The sequence below is a fragment of the Dermacentor variabilis genome, chromosome 2 (assembly GCF_050947875.1).
Source record: "Dermacentor variabilis isolate Ectoservices chromosome 2, ASM5094787v1, whole genome shotgun sequence".
Taxonomy (NCBI): Eukaryota; Metazoa; Arthropoda; class Arachnida; order Ixodida; family Ixodidae; genus Dermacentor; species Dermacentor variabilis.
In genome coordinates, this window is record NC_134569.1 from 168,943,849 (window position 1) to 168,963,739 (window position 19,891).

At 48.7% G+C, this 19,891-nt stretch overlaps 1 protein-coding gene across 1 annotated transcript in view; it reads right to left on the reverse strand.

The window, feature by feature from the left end:
- The window catches only part of LOC142572927 (uncharacterized), a 104,542-nt gene extending 87,883 nt beyond the window's left edge, over positions 1–16,659 (reverse strand). The window contains exons 1-2 of the transcript XR_012826169.1: positions 16,311–16,659; positions 13,731–13,904 (exon numbers count right to left, since the gene is read on the reverse strand). The gene's annotated coding sequence lies outside the window, so the exon portion shown is untranslated. The remainder of the gene's footprint in view (positions 1–13,730; positions 13,905–16,310) is intronic.
- Positions 16,660–19,891: the final 3,232 nt, after the last annotated feature.

Below are 19,891 nucleotides of genomic sequence, written 5' to 3' on the forward strand. Positions count from 1 at the left end.
CAACACCAAGCGTGGCGGAGGAGGAAGGTAGGCGAAGGCATGCTGAGTTGACCTAGGTTGACTCCTCTGGCAGTTGCTACGGTTTTTGTGACCGCTCTCGAGGTACCGGATTCCTGCCGTGATCGAGTGGCCGAGCGCCGAGCGAGAAGGATGGAGCGTCAACGCAAGCGGCTGCAGGCCAACCGCGAGTCGACTCATGCCGTAGTCGTGGCGAACCGCCAGGCTCAATCTGAACAAGTGCGGCAATAATCGGGGACTTGGCTCGCACCATACAGAACGCTCACACATGCAGCATACGACACTAGGAGGCGTTGTTAACGCGAGTTAAGGACATCCTAGTTGAAATCAAGAAAAAGAAATGGGGCATGGGCAGGACATGTAATGAGGAGGGAAGATAACCGATGGTCATTAAGGGTTACGAACTGGATTCCGAGGGAAGGGAAGAGTAGCAGGGGACTGCAGAAGGTGAGGTGGGTGGATGAGATTAGGAAGTTTGCAGGGACAACATGGCCACAATTAATACGTGACCGGGGTAGTTGGAGAACTATAAGAGAGGCCTTTGCCCTGCAGTGGGTGCAACCAGGATGATGATGATGACGATGATGATGATGATGATGATGATGATGATGATGATGATGATGATGATGATGATGATGATGATGATGATGATGATGATGGCATGCTTAGGATACCTCAGAGGAACGTGCTAGGAGGCTTGCAACAATGCGGGTGTGCTAGGCATGAGGCTGTACGAAGCTTAGAAAATGTTCAGCATCGTCAAGCCCGTTTGCAAGCCCAGCGCAGTGTCTTGCGCGACGAGCAGGAAGCGCAGCACCAGGTTTCACGCGGGCGCTACAAGAATGTTTAACAGGGATTTCAGCAATAACTTGTTCTGGTACATGTGCATAGTGTGTGTGATCGTCTCTGGCATCTGCGAGATATCCTTTTCGTCTACGAAGCATCGGCTCTCGTGCTGCAGCAAGTTCCCTGAAGCAGACATAACAGCCTTGTATGTTTGCAACACCTGTCAAACAGCGCTCTGGAAAGGTCAGGTCCAGGACTCTCTCCACTTCCGTACGTGCGTCCGACCAAGCCACCTCACTTACCCAAGCGCAAATTGACTGTAGAACGGCGGATACCCTACCGGGTACCGCTTATGCGAATTCGGCGGCTGCTCGACAAGGGCAGCCAATAGGACATTCGGGGGCCTGTGGTGAACGTGCCCGTGGAAACTGATACACCCGTGAGGAAGCGCGGCAGCAGCAGCGAGCTAAGTGACATTCGTGCTGCATATCGCTTCAACGCAACCTCAGCAGCGAGAACACAGCGCCGTGCAGCTATATGAGCCGCCGGCGGAGTCGGTAAATCAACACTTTGCCAATCGCTTTCACGATAATGCGCGTGCGGCCGAAGAATTCGCAGTTGCAAGTGGAGTACAACGATGTCCCTCCCCCTTTCTCCACTCCCCGAGGGACCACGCACGCGAACGATGACAGCGCGCTGCCTCCCCGCTTTCCCATTTTTAGCACTCCAGATTGAGCCGCGATTGTCGGCTCACCGTCGAACGCTTTCACTCGCACCATACAGAACGCTCACACATGCAGCATTCGACACTAGGAGACGTTGTTAATGGCCTTGGACTTTACACAGAACATCGAGGCGACGACGACGGTAGAAATACGCATGTAGTGTTCATATGATTGCAGTCGTAGTTACATATGAACGGCACCGATACGCTTGTTCGTAATCCGCGTTCACGAAGTGAAACGTTAGAAATTTTTCTATTGGCAATTGACTGCGATAATTATTCATTTGCACTACGTCACAACACAGGCAGGGCCCCTCTCGGTAGCTGCGTCGCGAACTATCCTTGTGATATCTATTTGAGTTGCCGCACGCATGACACGCGAACGATGTATGCTAGCGAAAACAAACTTGAAAGATATGCTTCCTTATCATGTTCCTGCACTGTGGAGTTAATTTGACTGCTCACAACTGTGCAAGTGCACAACGTCGTCAAATAGCCGCACTACCGCAAACTCTAGGAAATTATGAGATTTCGTAAACGCCCGATGGTGCATCCATCAGGCCGTCAACGCATGCGTGAAATTGCGGAACAAATAGTGCTACAGATATCCACGTGCAAGCTAGTGCTTTGAGACCCTTGTCACGTCAGGCTCGCCTCGCATATCAACAATTTACACATAAATTACGACGGCGGATAAGTCCTAGGTGGCCATGAATATAAAAATTGCGGTGCGCATTCATGGCTAAAATTCGCTGCGCGTCTCCCATCGTACTGTGACGCAAGGGAACATAACAAGGTCGAGCGACTCACGTGGTGCGATTGAACACCGCTTTCATGCTGGGTAAAACTTCCACTTGCTCTTGAAAGTTCAACTATACGGTAAAAAGGTTAACACCCATAAAGGTGTTTTCTTGTCGCACTGGTAGCCCAATGACCGCTATGGCCTTGCGGAAATTTACAAATAACGACAATGGTGCTTGAACTAGACGTACGATGACGAAGGACGTACTTGAAAACTGTGATCCTTCTGACAGCCTTGGGCGAACAGAAATATCCGACAAGAGAGTTTCATATTTATCCATGTGAAGTTCCCTTGCAGAATATTTCTGTGTTGCCAATACTGTCAGAATGAGATAGTTCTCAGCTAAGTTTTTTGTCATCGCACGTCTTATTAGAGCTGCGTTTTCGTCATCTATACATTTTTGTAAGGCCGTAACGGTTAGGGTGTTACCAGTGCGATAAGAAAACACCTTTAAGGGTGTAGGTGGTTGTGCAACATGCAGCACATCTGCCGTCTCAATGCGTTCGCCTTGCTAGCCCACTGATTTTCAGATCGCGTGAGATGTGCATACTTCTAAGATTACCCGATGCGAATATCCTTTCTTCACTCGTTTCTTCACTCGTTTCTCGAATATCGTTTCTTCCCTCAGAGTGACAAACTTCATGTATAACAGTTCGTTAGTTAATTAGCCCAAATTAGCCAATAATCTTCATTTCATCGTTTATACTGCTACTCTAAAACGACAGTATTCGAGGATCAGGCCGCCAGACGCGAGAGCTACTCTCACCATCTGAAAAGCACTGCTGGTTGCATTGCTCGCTGCTTTCAATCACAAGACCACACAAACACCGCGCGACAGCAAGTAGTGCTTCACAAATATGTGCCAATATGAGAAATGATACAACAAAGACAGTCAAGTCGTATATGCGAGTTCTCACGGCCATAGAAAGTGGGACATTTTTAACGACTCGTAACTACTGAAGATGGAGGAAATTTGATGGGGAAGAAGTTGCGTACAGCAATCCCAGGAAAAGAAATTTTCTTCCACCTCAAAATTTTCCGATAAGCCCGTAATGGGCCTCCTTTGTATTTTAATGCTCCAATTTCCGTGGATGAGAATTTTTCCCTTGCTAGAATTGGCATCTATCTTGCGCGCTTCCACAGAGCGCATTTGCCAGGTATCCAGCGTAAAGTACAAGTCTAACAGTACAGTTGACAGCATACCTCCGTTTTTGTTTACATAAAATTTCGCCCACAGTACCTGTCACCGAAGAAACTCTGGTGAACGACGGCTGCTTCTGATCCAGGACCTTGCCTCTCAGGTATAGGGAAAAACGGCGAGACAGCCGAGAGCAGTAAAAGATCGGATCCGCCATGAGCCAAGTCGCGGCATCGCCTTGGTGGAGCTTGCCAACGAGAACCACGGAAGCCAGCACACCATCGTTGACGCTGCCTGCTGACAGGATGGTCGAGGACTGGGAAGATGGTCTCGGGAAAGCCGCCTTGCCTCTGCTGTCGTCCATAACGAGAAAGCGCCGTCCGAACGACTGCGCGCGGAAACGTGACTTGAGCTCATGCCCTGCTCGAGCCCCTCTTGTTCGAGCACGTGCGCGTGGCAACGCGCTGGATGATGATGAATAAGATCTAATATTATGGCTCATACACTGGGGGATTGGCCAAGAATCGCTTGTTGAGAAGTTTACTTACTCTTTTGAAGCATTATATAACTGATTAAAACAAGACAGGAAGCATGTGAAAACAAACAAAAATTGAAACATTACAAATTTATTCGTTTAGTTGATTTTATGCAGACGCAAACGGCATCAACCACGTCAGTGTGGCTGAAACCTATATTTTATGTGCCGAAAGATGTTCTTTCTGATGATAAGATTAACCCTAATTCGCCAAGCGGAATTTCTAGAAGTCGTTTCCTTAGCAATTTGTATCGGCGCCATAACAAAAAATTGTGTGGCTCTGTAATTGCATGCACCATAAACCAGCGAAGCTTGGGTAAGGCCAGTAAAGCAGTGCCAAACCGCACACGAGACACGCGAGCGCCGGCAACGCATCCCTACGGCGCCCGCCAAAGGCGTCTACTACGGCCTGCGCGATTCGCGTGGCCAAGGCCGCACAAGACGCCGCAGTTGTCTTCACTCTGTACGGAGCAGCGGGCGAGGACGACATCGAAGCACCCTAGCAGCGACCAGCGCGCGAGGCAGGGGGGTCAGGCGAGGAGGCGATGCCCCCTCGCCTGACCCCCCTGCCTCGCGCGCCACAGGAGAGGGCATGCATCCGGGCCGCGTTCCTTGCTTCGCGTGCGCACCGCGCCTACTCCCCAATTTGGATGGACCCACCCTCGCCGCGTCGTTATGCTGCGCGATCCTATTTTTCTACTCGGCCTTCACGCTCTCTCTTTCTCACCTCTCGCTCCCCCAGCTCGGCGATGCTGCCGACGTCAAGAGACTGGTTTATTACTACTGGTAATCTACTGGTCTGATCACTACTTACGGTGATCGGAGTGGTAATCTGGTGATCACTACTTCCGATTGTCTTGACAGACACCGCTGTATTTTCCACGGAAATTTTAAGTGCTGAAATGCTGTCCATGTTGTTATTGATTCAGTGAAATCTCTATGAATCGAGTGAAGGCTGCCAACTGCTGCTGTTTCCATTCCAGTTCAAGTCTCAGGTGAGCGTGCAGCGTTTTCAAGAAAACCTGAATACATAAAAATCATAACATTAAACCCAACCGGAAGTGAAGTTTTCGGTGCTATATACCCTGTTCTTTCGCGTGAGCATTTTTACGGGGCTGGTGCTCGGATTAGATTGGATTGTAAAACTTTATTTGTCGAACAGATGTAGGGAAGGATTTCAGCCTTCCCACCTAGACGACGGCCAGGAGTCCTTGGACCCTAGCGGCGTTTTCGGCCAGTCGGACGGTCTTCAGTTGAATCTCGGTATCGGAGCTGAGTAATAAGGTCTCCCGTTGTTCTAAAGACTTTATTCTTCCCTCAAAGGGAGCCTGTGGCCATTCCCACAGAATATGATTAAGATTAGCCCTGGGTTTACATAGCTTACACTGGCTGGAGTACTGACCCGGGTAGTAGAGGCTGCACGATACCGGGCTTCGAAACGAGTTGGTTTGCAGGCGACGCTAAGTGGAAGCCTGGCTCTTGTTTAAGGATATATCAGCCGGTTGATCTTCAACCCGCCCTAGTCTGTAGTGTTGTGTGATCTCTCTGTAACACACAAAGCGGTCCCGCCCCGTGAAGCCTTCGGCTAGCCCACCAGATCGGAATGTAAGTCCTCGAGCTAATTCGTGGGCCGCCTCGTTCCCAGCGAGGGAGGCGTGCGCAGGTGCCCCGATTATTTCAATTTTCCTGCTATCTCTGCAGGTCTGCAGGATTCTGTTCGCCTCGGGAGAAATTCTGCCTCTGGCAAAGTTCATCACCGCAACCTTAGAGTCCCTGACTAATTTTGGCTGAAGTACTTGCAATTGCAAATGCTATGCCAGGTTCTTCTCCAATCTGAGAGCAATCCATTGGAACTGGGCCACTGGCTATCAATCTAGTTTCAGCGCTTGCTACAGCTAGAGCCATGCGGCCGTTGCCATAGTCTGCAGCATCAACGTAGAGGACCTCCTGCGAGTTCTTGAAACGCTTCTCGAGAGCCTCGGCCCGTTTCTCTCTGCGTTCCTTGTGATGGATTGGGTGCATGTTTTGAGGTAGTGGTGGGATTATTAGTCGGTTCCGCACGCTTCGAGGCAGGTTGATTTTGATGCCTTCCTGCCCCTCATAGTTTATGCCTAGCCTAGCTAGGATTTTCCTGCCCGTAGGGCTTCCCGGAAGTCTCTCATACTGCGAGGGCATGCTGCTTGGCCGCCGCTGCTCGTATGCAGCGAGGCGCACAGGTTCTGCGCTGTCATTATTTCAAGATTTGGATGAGTGCATGCCGGAATCGTTCCTTGAGCATGGTTAGCACCACGCGTACACTCATAAGTAAATGTCGCAACATGACTGGCATCTACAAATAAATAAATAAATAAATAAATAAATAAATAAATAAATAAATAAATTCAAAAACTAAATATGCGTTTTAGCACAGCCCCGTAAGGTAGAATTCGTTTAATACACTGCATTGGGGCAATGATCCCACCCATGTTATATAAACCTCTTCACTTAAGCGGCCGTGCCCAGCCTGCTAACAAAAAATTAGGATGAACCTTGCTGCACAGGAACTGTCCAAGATATGTGTAGCATTATACGGCGGGCTGCGCAGAGCAGAATGTGTTATGCGTCGTATTGATGTGTGTTCAGGGTACTTGTGATGTCGCACGCTCAATAGAGTTATTTCTTTATATACGTTAGGAGTGCGAGGACAGAAATGCACAAATTTACATTGCCAAAAATATACATTCCACACCACGTCTGCCGTCGCATAACGCTGAAACATACAATGTAATTCAGCAGTTCTCGTTCAGAATGGCTGAGCATAATTTTTTTGCGCGATGCTAGGCACGGCTTAACAAAGGCGTTAGCGCCGTCATGGGCACTGGAGGGGGACGGCTACACGTGCATGCGTAATTACTGCATGAGGGGAATATTCTCAATTTGGGACCCCTTTAGCCACCTTCCATCCTGACTGGTTGGTTGTCTACCAGGGTGTCGAATATTGCTTGCTATTCACCTTTCATAAACGGCTTAGCCGTTTCTGGATTAGCCTTAACGCCTTTTCGTACGAATAAATTACAGGGAACGGCATAACTGGATGGGCTTGTAGAATTTTTTGTGCTGTGCCATCGATTGTTATCGCGCACATTCCGTCGTTTGCCACTGCACTTCGGATAGCAGTTATGAATTGCGTACGAAATTGCCGCAGCCTGCTCATTGTAGCCTTTTATTATCAGAATTCCTTTCTGGATTCACAAAGAATTTTTCAACAGATTCATCATACCATGCTGCGCATTAAAATGTCGCTGCAACGTTGGCCTTCACATTTTCGCTAGCGATATGGTATTCCAATATACTCGTAAACTAAATGCCGTGCGTTGCCATGTTTCCCATCTTTGGGCAGCAAGGCGGTTCGCACGACAACGTGCGTGAAGTGGCTCCACGCCTGCATGATTGCGCGATCTCCAGCCATGCCTGTCCACCGAAGATTCCGTAGCTGTTGCTTGATCCGCTCGGAAGCACGTGAGGCGCGGACAGCGTTTTACAAAATGGCTGATGCGGACTTCCTACGAGGGCCTTTGAACAAACGACCGAACGGCACAATGCACGCTCAATAAGCCCACACGGGTTACTTGGATAGGCAAAAACCCATGACCACCTGCAAGCGCACACCAATGGCTCGGTGACGCGGGAATGCAGCTCGCTCAGTGTGACAGTCATCCGAACCCTTTTCGACATCTAACAAAAGCAGGCGACGCACCACTGTTCAACAGCCGAATTATGGGGTGTCAGCATAGGAAGTGGCCTTCTCTTATAAGTGACGCTAGCACCACGTGCGTTGCTATAAGCTGCGTGCGGGTTGTTCAGAGGAATGCGGTGGAATGAAAGACAGCTGTTCCCTACCTTGTATGACGCGGGTTTGATACAATTGCGTGTTGGGTTTCTCCACACGAACAAAAAAGCACATGCAAATCGTTAGCCTCTCCAGCTCGAGTACTTGCAACAACTGAGAAGTGGAACCTCGAAAGCTTCCTACTGCAGTGCAGCACAGTCGCGCCTGTAGAAGAGAAGAATGTACATAGTGGTGGAATTGAGGTACATGGAGGAAGCACCGACACGCGGCCTAACGTTTAACTAATTATCCATGAATTGTTTACGAGCATATACCGGGTGTTCCAGCTACCTTTACGTAAGATAAATATGTATGTTGGTGCACAAGTTGGTTCATAGTTTCAAGGGATGATAAAACGCTCCTCCCCCTTTTGTGGTTTCTTCACCTCAGTTCGGGAGCTGCTGTAGCATAATGATCTGCAGCTGCGGTATAGGAGGACGCGGCAAGTTGTGTTCATGGTCACTCAGGAAGTTAAGGGGCTATTTCATTCTGTTTATTGGATAAGTGGGAATTTAGCTTCGCTGTTTATAAATTTAAAGAAGTTCTACAGAGATGAGGCCAGGAAATCCCTAATTCCGCGCTATTAAGGCTTTCGTCTATTGTGTATTTAATTTTCTCGCATCAGAAATAAATTGATTACACATTAAAAACTGCCAAGTCACTACGCGCTTATGTGCCACTGCAGCAATTGTTGTATGGACGCCATGCGTAAATCCAGCACGCTGTTGCTCAGAAAGTGTCACGACACTGACACAGGAGGTTCCTTGTAGCTTTCAATGCCAAAACAGGAGTAGCTGTTAAAGCAACAAAAGATATAATATAATAGAACAATAAAACACCTGAAATTGTCCTGGGCCTTCGACTTTCTCAGTACCAGTGTGCTACATTAAAGGCGCCGTCCATTTACACATGGCATTACGATTGAGACGCTCCATACAGAGTTACATGAAATTTTTCTTAGTTTGTGGACTTCTCTCATGACTGTGAGAAAAATGGCTTCGCATCCGGTTGGATGCGAAGTAACCCGGACTTGAATGTTGTCAAGAACACTTCCTAATTTTTATTTTCAGAAATGTTTCTCTACGGTAAGACATCGAAACTTAATTAATCTTGACTAGTTATGCAACTACGAAGATGCCAAAAAAGAGTTCTATTTGTTCCATAATGTTGCCATTGACATGATTCTATTCGTGTTATCCGTGAGTGCACCCGTTTATCTTGAGGCGTTGGCTAGCTTTAGCATGGAGAACTGTATAGTTCCTCTATTTTTACGTATTCCTGTGCTGCTTACCCTCTCTCTTATTGTCAATCCGACTGTTGCAGCCCAGTCAGCAAAGATAATGCTCAGTTCCTCCTCTACACTATGTTTATAATAAAAAACTAGTTAGTACTCCTACTGCTACTGCTACGCCAAGGTGGCCCTGTCCACGTCACCTTATGCTTCTGCGCGTTCGACATTGGAGACGGCTCACCCTCAGGCTCCGCCTTTCGAAGCAGAAAGGTGTCCTCACATTTTGTTTCCTCTAATCAGTCGAGTTTTCAACACGTTCACCTGTCGGTGACATGCTTTGGCTTTCGACAATGTAATGGCTAAATCGCGAGCCTGTGTTTCTTGATACTGTCTGACCCATGTATCCGACTTCCGTGATCTGAATATCTTAATGCAACTAAGCCCACAATGCTCGATCGTAGACATATAACCAAAAGCTTCAATACGCAAATAACCTAGTTAAAATAATCACATTGCTGCATCCGCAGTGCGACCAGGATGACGACGATAAGAAGATGTCTCGGCATTTAAAGGAAACACAGCGAACAAGAAGTTACTCGCACGCGATATTATACCGCATATTTATTTCAATGTACCTGCTGACTATTGCGTTCTTCCCTCGTTTCCGTCGCCGCGACGCCGGCGCCGCGAACCTGAGGGTAGGGACTCCTGCTATGACCCACACGCGCATCCCAAAGAATCAACCTCTCGTCATCACTCCTGTGCACAGATTCAGCCGCCGCATGCTTGGCTTCAGCCCCTAATTTACCACCATTTCAGCTCCGAATACCACGGAAATTTGTATATCAGCGAACTGCCTTCCTTCACAGATGGCAATTCCTTCCCAGAGACTTTTCAGCATCCTCACGTTCGGGACATCGTTCGTGGAGTCGCGTTTGAAAATTTTGAGGACTGGCTTGATCAACATGAAAGCGTTGCGAATGTCAACGAGTGGAGCGCAGAACAAACAATTCTATACCCCTATTTCCAACAGAAGACAGCGCTCGCACGTGGTTCCAGAACAGGGAATCGTGCTGCCAAACCTGGAACGACTTTCGCCGCCAGCTAATGGATAAACTATCCAGATCCGACCAGTGCGTTTACGCACAACAGCTTATCGAAGTGCGCTTTCAGAAACAACGAAAGCGACGCCATGTATGCCGAGGATATGGCCCGATAATTTCACTGAGCTGACCCCGATTTGCGCGAGACCAAGAAAGTGCACCATCTCAAGCGAGCAATTAAAGAGCAATTGTTTGCGGGCTTGGTACAAAACCCACCAACCACGCTCGACGACTTCATAAGGAGGCAACTATAATCGAGCGAGCCGTTCAGCAACAATGCTGACTCTTTCAGCGCCACCGCTTAGAATCCCTGCAATAGCGAACGCTCATTCGCAGAATATTGTGTGTGAAGCTGCGAACCGTGGCTGCTCCGTCCACAGTCAGTAGTCGCTTCTGTCGCGGAAATCTTACACCAGGAGCTGTGGCAAGCCTTTATATCGCCCACGCCGTGCCCAGAAACACGCCCGTTGAGGTTTGCCGATATAGTTAGTCGGCCTCCACTTCCACCTTCGACAACGCGGTTGCATCCGCGACCTGTTATCTCCTCCTCGTGTTAGGAGAAGCCTCGGAGACGACCACCAGCTCTCCGAACTAACTTGGGGCACACTCCCCACCGTCGACAAGCCTGCTTGTACAGTGGTGAACTGGACCACATTGTACGTAACTTCTCTAATCCAGAAGTCGCGTTAGTAGGCTTTCCGCGGCCAGCTTTCTTGTGCTATGGATACCATCGTGCTGATTAATAAAGTCGGTCAACGAATCCGCTTTGTCACGTCGTCGCTGGCGATCTTGGTCACATCTACGTTACTCTTTCTCCAGCCGCCAAAGTTTCGTCAAGGCCCATTCCTCTTGTCCTCGCGGGGGAACTAATGGCAGCAATCTTCGAGGGGAACTTTATTCGGATATTTCAAAGGCAAACGAACGTGTTTCTTACTGGGAATTGCTATCAAGCAAACGTCAGGAGACAGAGATCCAGCTTGCCAGTATTCGGGTCGACGGCGTTTCAACGGCGCGTCTTATGGTGCAACAGGGCTGACTGCTTCAGGATGACGGCGAAGCCCATCAGCTAGTCGCCGCGAGCCAATGTTGCTGTAAGGTGTTCAATTTAGTCGTCAGTGGCTTCTCATGTGATTCTAAAGAGTTGTTATGAGGGATAAATATGCCAATTTTAAGCGCCCCCAAAGGTTCTGGCTTGTTTCATTGCTAAAACCCTTACCTTTAAGACCATAAAGATTACTCTACATGACAGCGAACTAAAGCCACAGCAGCAGCAATTGAATCACTATTCCGGTTAAGCAAAAAAATTTCTCGCATCGAAGTTTATTTCATGCAGCTTTCGTTTTCTAAGTCGCCTCTATCATCATGATGACTTGCAGCAAAGGTCGCCCAGGAAAGAAAAGCTGATTTCTTCTTGTAAACGGTTCCCTTGATGTGCGTGAGTGTAGGTTATGCAGACTGTTTCTGAAGGTTGAACGCACGCAACGTCGCGTGCATGAAATACGGTCGGAATGAAGGATCGGTTAAAGCTCTCAGTGCACATACGACGGGCATGTCTGTTTACCTGCTAGGGGTCGAAGGCCACTAAAATGCTCTTTCCTATGTCGGTATATAGACTCTGAAGCGAGCGTCAATGACGGTGCCCTATTTTTTCAGCGCATCGGTGGAAAAGAAGCACCAGTGAATGGAGTCTGGGTGCATTGGCAACAAATAGGCCACATTTCACGGCTAGCCGCATCCTTCCGTTCACTGGTGCTCTTTGTAGGGGTAATACTTTGGATCAATTAAACTAAGTCGAAAACACTCCGTCAGAGAAAATTTAGCGATGTGGAGAAAAGTTGTTGAGAAGTCCATGAAGCTTGCATCACGGGACGCACGTGTGAGCCAAGATTTTGTAGCGGTATTTTTTCTGCATATACGCGGTGTGCACGCGTTGTCGGCCACTCTCTTGGTCGCTTTAGGAGGGCGCATATTGCAGAAAGTGTGACAACCGAAATTGTGAGGCGCCTACCTGTTACAATAGCAGTACGCAGCTATAGCTGAAAACCGGATACGCCGTCAGAAATTTATCGAGATGCGATGAATTTTGACACTGGTTAGTCGACGATATAACGCTTGTAACATTTTGTCCGTATTCCGACAGGCAGCAGGCCATAGTTTAAAGGGAGTACCGTTAATATATATGTTTCCATACTGTTGCTAATGCGAGCCATTGCAGGTGGGGATATAAGACAGAGCTTGAACTATATCCGGCGCTAGTGTCTACGGCATCTGCGACGGAGGTGGTCTAGCCAGTATGGCAATGGTAACAGTACGCATATTTCCCTAAACTTTGTCCTTGCTTTACAGGATTTAATGACGGTGTTAAATTTTTCGGTTTGAACAAAATATGGCGTTATACATGCAGCGCGCACTGGTTATGCTCGTCTTGCCTGTGCAAAGGGAGTTGTTGCATATGTTCATTCAGAAAACGTATGGTTTGCCATTTGGAAAGATAAATCATAATAAAAAGTTCCAGAAGATATGCCAAGCAACGATCATGATTACCACAAATGTATGTACTACATTCGTCCTTCTCATGGTAACCGAAGAATACTAGAATCAGATGTCAATCTAAGCAATTTTAGTAGAAAACTCTACATGGTTGGCCACACGACTTTTTTTCCTCTTCACGATTGCTCAGTAGCGGCTGCAGAGCAAGCACTGCCTGGCTGTGTTGCGGCATTCAGACCAAATGGTGCGACCAATATTCAGCCAGAGCATGTGCGACAAACTGCATCGCATAGTGGCAGGCTCGGACGCATTGATATATATAAATTATGGAATACCTAAATTATAAAGAGGTAGATAAACTATTATGCCATGCACGTGCAGTAAGTTTATCTTGTTCTAAAAGCCCAGTCATTTGTTCGGGAAAAAATTGATCATTTCAGTCTACGTGTATGGCCAACTGTAGTAGGTAACCAACAGTGCACTTATAGGACATTGCATCTAGGCAACTAATGTGTCCACCGGTACTGACGTGACAAAATACAAGTTTAGCAGGCTTAAGTTTTTCTTTTAGCTGAAGCGGTCTGCTCTGCTCAGTCGGGTTTATCCTTGTAATTTGCTCGCACCGCTCAGCGGGAACGTTAGCGGACAGGCTAATGAGCCTTCGTACGACGCTCACATAGGCAGCAGAACGTACAACCAGTATCCTTGGTAGAACTCTACGAACGTTCTGCTACGAAGCCGATTGAGCGGAGCGTGACGTGGCGTGTCGTTGAGTTGTTGGCCACTACCCAGTGACCCGGTAGCTCAGACGTCAGGATAGCCGAGGATAGCGTTAACTAGGTCCTTCCAGAGGCTCCTAGGAGCCTCTGCGAGTGGCTGCGCGTACGCACTAGCTCGACGGCTGCCCAGATGCACAGAAAGGGCCAAGCCACGTCATTTTCATGCAAGAAGTGCGCAGACTCCGAGACTCTGGAGCATCTCATCTGTGCCTGCTAATCGTTGGCGTAAGAATGTTCAATAGACACCGATACCTACCGACGCCAGGGGCTTCCGACAGGGAAAGGGACTGACGTGCTATTCCCTATTGCGCCTCCAGCTCTCCGCGCTGGCAAGCCTGCTGGAGTTCCGAGATGCAACAGGGGGATCGCCACATTGTGAGCGCCCGCTTGGTGTCTGGCGTCTTTGCTGAGGACTCCCACCTGGCACCTTCTGCACATGATGGAGTCTACATCATCATCATCATCATCATCATCATCATCATCATCATCATCATCATCATCATCATCATCATCATCATCATCATCATCATCATCATCATCATCATCATCAACATCATCATCATCATCATCATCATCATCATCATCATCATCATCATCATCATCAACAACAACAACAACAACAACATCATCATCATCATCATCATAATCATCATCATCGTCGTCGTCGTCATCAGCCTGGTTACGCCCACAGCAGGGCAAGTAAGGCCTCTCCCATACTTCATCAACTATCCCGGTCATGTACTAATTGTGGCCATGTTGTGCCTTGCAAACTTCTTAATCTCATCCGCCCACCTAACTTTCTGCCGCCCCCTTCTACGCTTGCCTTCCATTGGAATCCAGTCCTTAACCTTTAATGATCATCGCTTATCTTCCCCCCCTCATTACATGTCCTGCCCATGCCCATTTCTTTTTCTTGATTTCAACTAAGATGTCATTAACTCGCGCTTGTTCCCTCATCCAATCTGCTCTTTTCTTATCCCTTAACATTACATCAATCATTCTTCTTTCCGTAGCTCGTTGCATCGTCCTCTGTTAGGAATCTACTACCCCTCATACTAACTCTTCCTCTATCCACTTTCACTACCCACTCCCTCTTCCCTGACGACGCTGCACCATGGTGCCTCAAAGGTTGCAGAATTATGCGTCCATTTCCTACTATATATCTATCACCATCAACTCATAGCGCGTCGTTGACACCTCTTGTAGACGCACTTAAGCAACATCAATTCATGCAGCCACCTCTGTGCATAACATGTCAGCAGTTCCCTGAGCAACGCTCTGTTAAAACACTCTATTACAACACTTTCCTTTCACCGTCCCGCGCAAGGGTCCCTTGAGCACGCTGAACTCCTGAGATTAGACATTTATTTTTCTGCTGTGACTGACGACTTAGCTGTCGGATTCTGTAATGAAGGCGTTGTGTGTTGTTTTTTTTTTTTGGGGGGGGGGGGACTGCCCATAATTACTGTTTGCAAAACGGGATCAGGGCAAATATTATGTTTGCCATAGGTATCCTCTTTGGACCACCTCGGACGGGAGAGTACACGGTGTGATCTTGTTAGCGGAAACATTCTGAACTGAAGCTATCCTAACTTCTCTCGACACTGTAAAGCAAATTTGACTGCTATCAACTGCGGTGGTGTACAATGACGTCACCACGCCGCGCTCCCACAATCTGCGGGAAGCTGTGCCACAGCATAAAATTACGATGCTCTATTTATTACGCCACGGACGCATGCCTAAAATGCGGAATGAACAATCCTACGAGTTTTCCACGCGCAAATGAGCGTTTTGAGACGCCCGGGGTGTTGGGCGCGTCGTAGAGCAGCAATCATAATAGCCGAGTGCACGAAAGCTCTAGCGGAAAACGAGTTACGGGACGCATTCATCACCGAAATTCAGTCCGCGTCCCTCACAGTAACTGCGGCATTGTGGCATGTTGCTACAAGGCCAAGCACGTCGCATGCTGCGGCTGAGTGCTGTTTCAATGCTGTATAAATCCCCCACTTTACCTGCATGATCTACCATGCTGGCTGAAGGACGCGTTCGTCATTGAAATTTGCAGCACGTCTTTCGTTGTAATGCGTCATATCGCCATACCGGCTGAAAGTTTCGATGATTCCAGATTGCATGGCAGGTGGATAATTTGCAGATTCCACAATACGAATGTGGTTTCTTCGCCCTTTCCTCCTTCAGGGTGACTAAGGTTGGATGATATCAGCACGTCAGCTAATTAACCAAAATCATTATTAAGTAGTTCAACAGGTACGTTGGAAATGTATTGATACAGGATCGCGCCAGGGCAAACGGAAGCGGGTATATTAGTTTTAAAAGAGCTGCTGGTTGCTGTTTACCACCAGAACCGCTCAAACTCATATGTTAAGTTTAAGGTTGAAAACGTAAAGTACGACATCACAACAAATACTTTATAGATGTGTGCGAATATTGGAAGCTATACATCAACCACACTGAAGCCGTACAGGCGATCTCTGTTACCACTCGGAAGTATGCTGCGTTTAATGGCTAATAGTGCGTGCATCAACTCACAATGGCTCAACCCAAGGTGGACGAAGTTTCCTTAAAAAAGAAATTGAGACCACAAATGCCCTGTGGTGGACAAAATTTTCTTCTCAACTGCCGAGGTTTCCGAGAAACCCGCAAGGAGTCTTTATTTTCTTACTGTGGTATGGGTGGATGACAATTTTCCTTCTATGAATCGTCGTTCACCTTGCGGACTTCCGCGGAGTAGAAGTGCCAAGTGGGCAACATATGGCACAAGTCTAACGCTGTAGTTGATAGTATATCTCTGTTTCTGTATATATAAAATTTGACTCACAGTACTTGTCGCCGATGGAACGCTGATGAACTAGCACCTCTCCCGGTCGCAGATGAAGTGCGGTAGGACCTGCCTTGCCTGGTGGAGGGAGAAACCGCAAGACAGCCGGCTGCAGTACCGAAACGGGGCCGCCTTGAGTGACGTCCCGGGGTCATCCTGCGGTAGCTTGCCACCAGGAACCACGAAGGCCTGCACACCACCGTTGAGCCTGTCTGCTGGGTAGCTGGTCCCGGCCTGAGATGGAAGCCTCGGGGCAGCGACGTTGCCTCCACGGTAGTCTCGGTGTGCCTTCCGAACGACTGCGCGTGGAAGCGTGATTCTAGCTCATGCGTTTCTCGAGCGTCTAGTGTTCGAGCATGTTCTCGTGGCAACGTGCTCCAACGCGGCCAGCTCCTGCTTCCTCTTTTTCGCTCCATCTATCAATTGCGCGTGCAGCGTTTTTGGCCCAAAGATGAACACCTACAACATCTTGACAACGAACAGCCTTCTGGGCGTTGAATGTTTGTGCTATACAGCATACTGTGTCCTGAAAATGTTAGTAATGGACTGGCGTTCCGTCAAAGAAAAGGGTGAAGAAAAGAAAAGGAAAAAGGTGGAGGATCACCTCCACCTTTTCTGAGACAGTTCGACGTCTCACCTGGTCCAAGTGTCGCCGCTGAATTCCTTTCCCGGAATCAACAGTGACCATTCTGGACCCCAGTTGATCTCGCACTACTCCTGGTATCCACCTGCGACGACTTGTTTGGAAATCGCGCATCCAGACTGGGTCACCTGCCTGAACTGGAGACCCTCCAACTCGTGGTTGGATTTCTGGTGACCTTTCATCGGGAGCGATACAGTCCAGCTTTGTTCTTATTTGGTACCCCAGTAAGAGTTCCGCCGGCGACTTTCCATCCTTGACGGGCGTTCGGCGATATCGACATAAAACCCGCGCTATGCGTATTTTGAGGTCCATTCCGGGGTTCTTCTTTAGTCCTTCCTTGAGCGTACGCACAGCTCGTTCGGCTAAACCATTCGACTGTGGATGATAAGGGGCTGTTGTGAGTTGTCGCACATTGTTCCGTGCCAGAAACTCACGAAAAACTTTGCCCACAAATTGTGGTCCGTTATCAGAAACGTAGGTTTTTGGAAGGCCGAACCGTGCAAATATTGATCTTAGCGCGTTGGCCGTGGTTTGCGAAGTGGCAGTTTTCATTGGAATGGCTTCCATCCATTTCGTTTCCGAGTCGACGACGACTAAGACCATTTGTCCTTCCAACGGGCCTGCGAAATCTGCGTGCAGCCGGCTCCACCTTTCCCCGGTGGCTGGCCAGGCCAAAGGTATCTGTGCTGGTGGCATCGCTGAAGCCTGCGCACATGTGGAACATGAGTTCACCAGTCGCTCTATGTCGGAATCCAGTCCCGGATACCAAAACAACGTTCTCGCTGTGGTTTTCATGGCTGTCATGCCGGGGTGTGTCTCGTGCAAAAGACGCAACACACGCCTTGCCGCCGCCATGGGTAGAACAATGCGATGTCCCCAGTACACCAAATTATGGCTGACTGTAAGCTCTGTTCTTCTGTTGAAGTACGGCCGGAGATGCTCATGGCCCTGCGGAAGATATGACGGCCATCCCTGGAAAATCCATTTTTTAACCTGCAGAAGGCTGGTGTCTCGATTAGTCAGATGTTCAACCTCGTGGGCGCAAAGCGCTGTTTCCTCAAGAGAGTGGGCATACAAAACGTACTCGTCGGCAGCAAAGTCCCGCGGCTCCTCCATTACTGGCAAGGGCAACCGACTGAGGGCATCAGCATTGGAATGGTCACTGCCCTTCCGGTACTGCAATGTGTAGTTGTAGTTGCCAAGAAACAAGGCCCAACGCTGTATTCTTGCGGCCGCCATCGGTGGTATGGCTTTACCTGGATTGAACAAACCAGTAAGAGGCTTGTGGTCTGTTACTAAGACGAACTGATGTCCGTACAGGTAGTCTTTAAACCGGGCGAGGCCGAGTACCAGTGCCAAAGCTTCTTTTTCTAACTGCGAGTAATTGCGCTCGCTCTTGGTAAGTGTCCTGGACCGGAATCCGATGGGGTAGTCAACACCATTCACGCGGTGCGACAAAACGGCCCCAATGCCTACTGATGATGCATCGCACTCCAGCCGCAGTGGCTTATCCGGGTCGAAGTGAGCCAGAAACTTGGAAGCCACAATTGCCTGTTTAACTTGCTGAAATGCTTTCTCCTGTTCCTGGCTCCATTGCCACTTGACTCCTTTGGATGAGAGAGCATGTAGCGGAGCTAGCATGGTGGCCAGATTGGGCAGGAACTTGCCATAGTAATTTATGAGACCGAGAAAAGCTTTCAGCTCACTCACCGAGGTGGGCTTTTGGGCTTCAACAACGGCTTTGATATTGTCGTCCTTCGGTCGCAGACCCTTCGCGTCGATACGATGACCGAGAAATGTGACTTCGTCTTGCCGAAACTTGCACTTTCCCTTGTTCAGTCGGAGACCATACTCCCGCAGCCGCTGCAGCATGGTTTTGAGCCTAGATGAATCATGTTTTTTCTCGGCGATGATAATGTCATCCAGGTACACCTGCACTCCAGGAATATCCCCCAGCAGTCCGTCCATTCGCCTTTGGAATATGGCTGGAGCAGAACTTACGCCAAACGGTAATCTGTTAAAACAAAAAAGACCCTTCTGGGTGTTGAGGACTGTTATCTTCTTTGCTTCCTCATCCAATGGCAACTGGTTGTAGGCTTGATGCAAATCCAAGGTCGTGAATACTTCGCCACCGTTTAACCTAGCAAAAATGTCGTCCACTCGAGGCAACGGGTATTGTTCTACCACAGTGGCCGCATTCACAGTCATACGGAAGTCTCCACACAGTTGGAGGGACCCATCACCCTTCAAAACGGGTACCACAGGGGTTGCCCATTCAGCGGTTTTTACCGGCGTCAAAACGCCTTCCGCGACCAGCTGATCCAACGATTCAGACATCTTATCTCTGAGAGCGTAGGGTACAGTACGGGCCTTAAAGAACCGTGGACACGCGTTTTCTTTCAATTGAAATGTAACCGGTGGTCCTTTGCACAGGCCGAGTCCCGGACCAAACACGTCGGCATATTCGTCAAGCAGCTGTTGCAGACCTGTGCTGACAGCCTGTATTCCAGCCGGTTGCAGATTCGCTACCACATTCGACAACATTGCCACTCCAACTTCATTAAATGCCTTGATGGTGTCTCTGCCGCACAAAGATGGTCCGGAGCTGTCGACCACTATGACAGTACCAGGAATATCTTTCCCGTCGCACGTAGCGGTCATGCTAAGCTGGCCGACAACTGGAAGTTCTCCCAAGAGACAAGAGAGCTTGAGCTGTGAACTCTCCAACGGAGGCCAGAGCTGCTTGTACTTGCGGAACACCGTTACGGGAATGCCGCTTACAGGTGACCCCGTGTCCACCAACATAGTGAGCGGAACGTTATTCCAACTGATGTCCTTGTAAATAGGCCTAACCTTGCGGATACTGGCTGCGTGATGGAGAACCGCTGTAATCGTGTGCAAGGCGTCGTTGTCGTCCGAGCTTGTGTCCTCTCCGGCT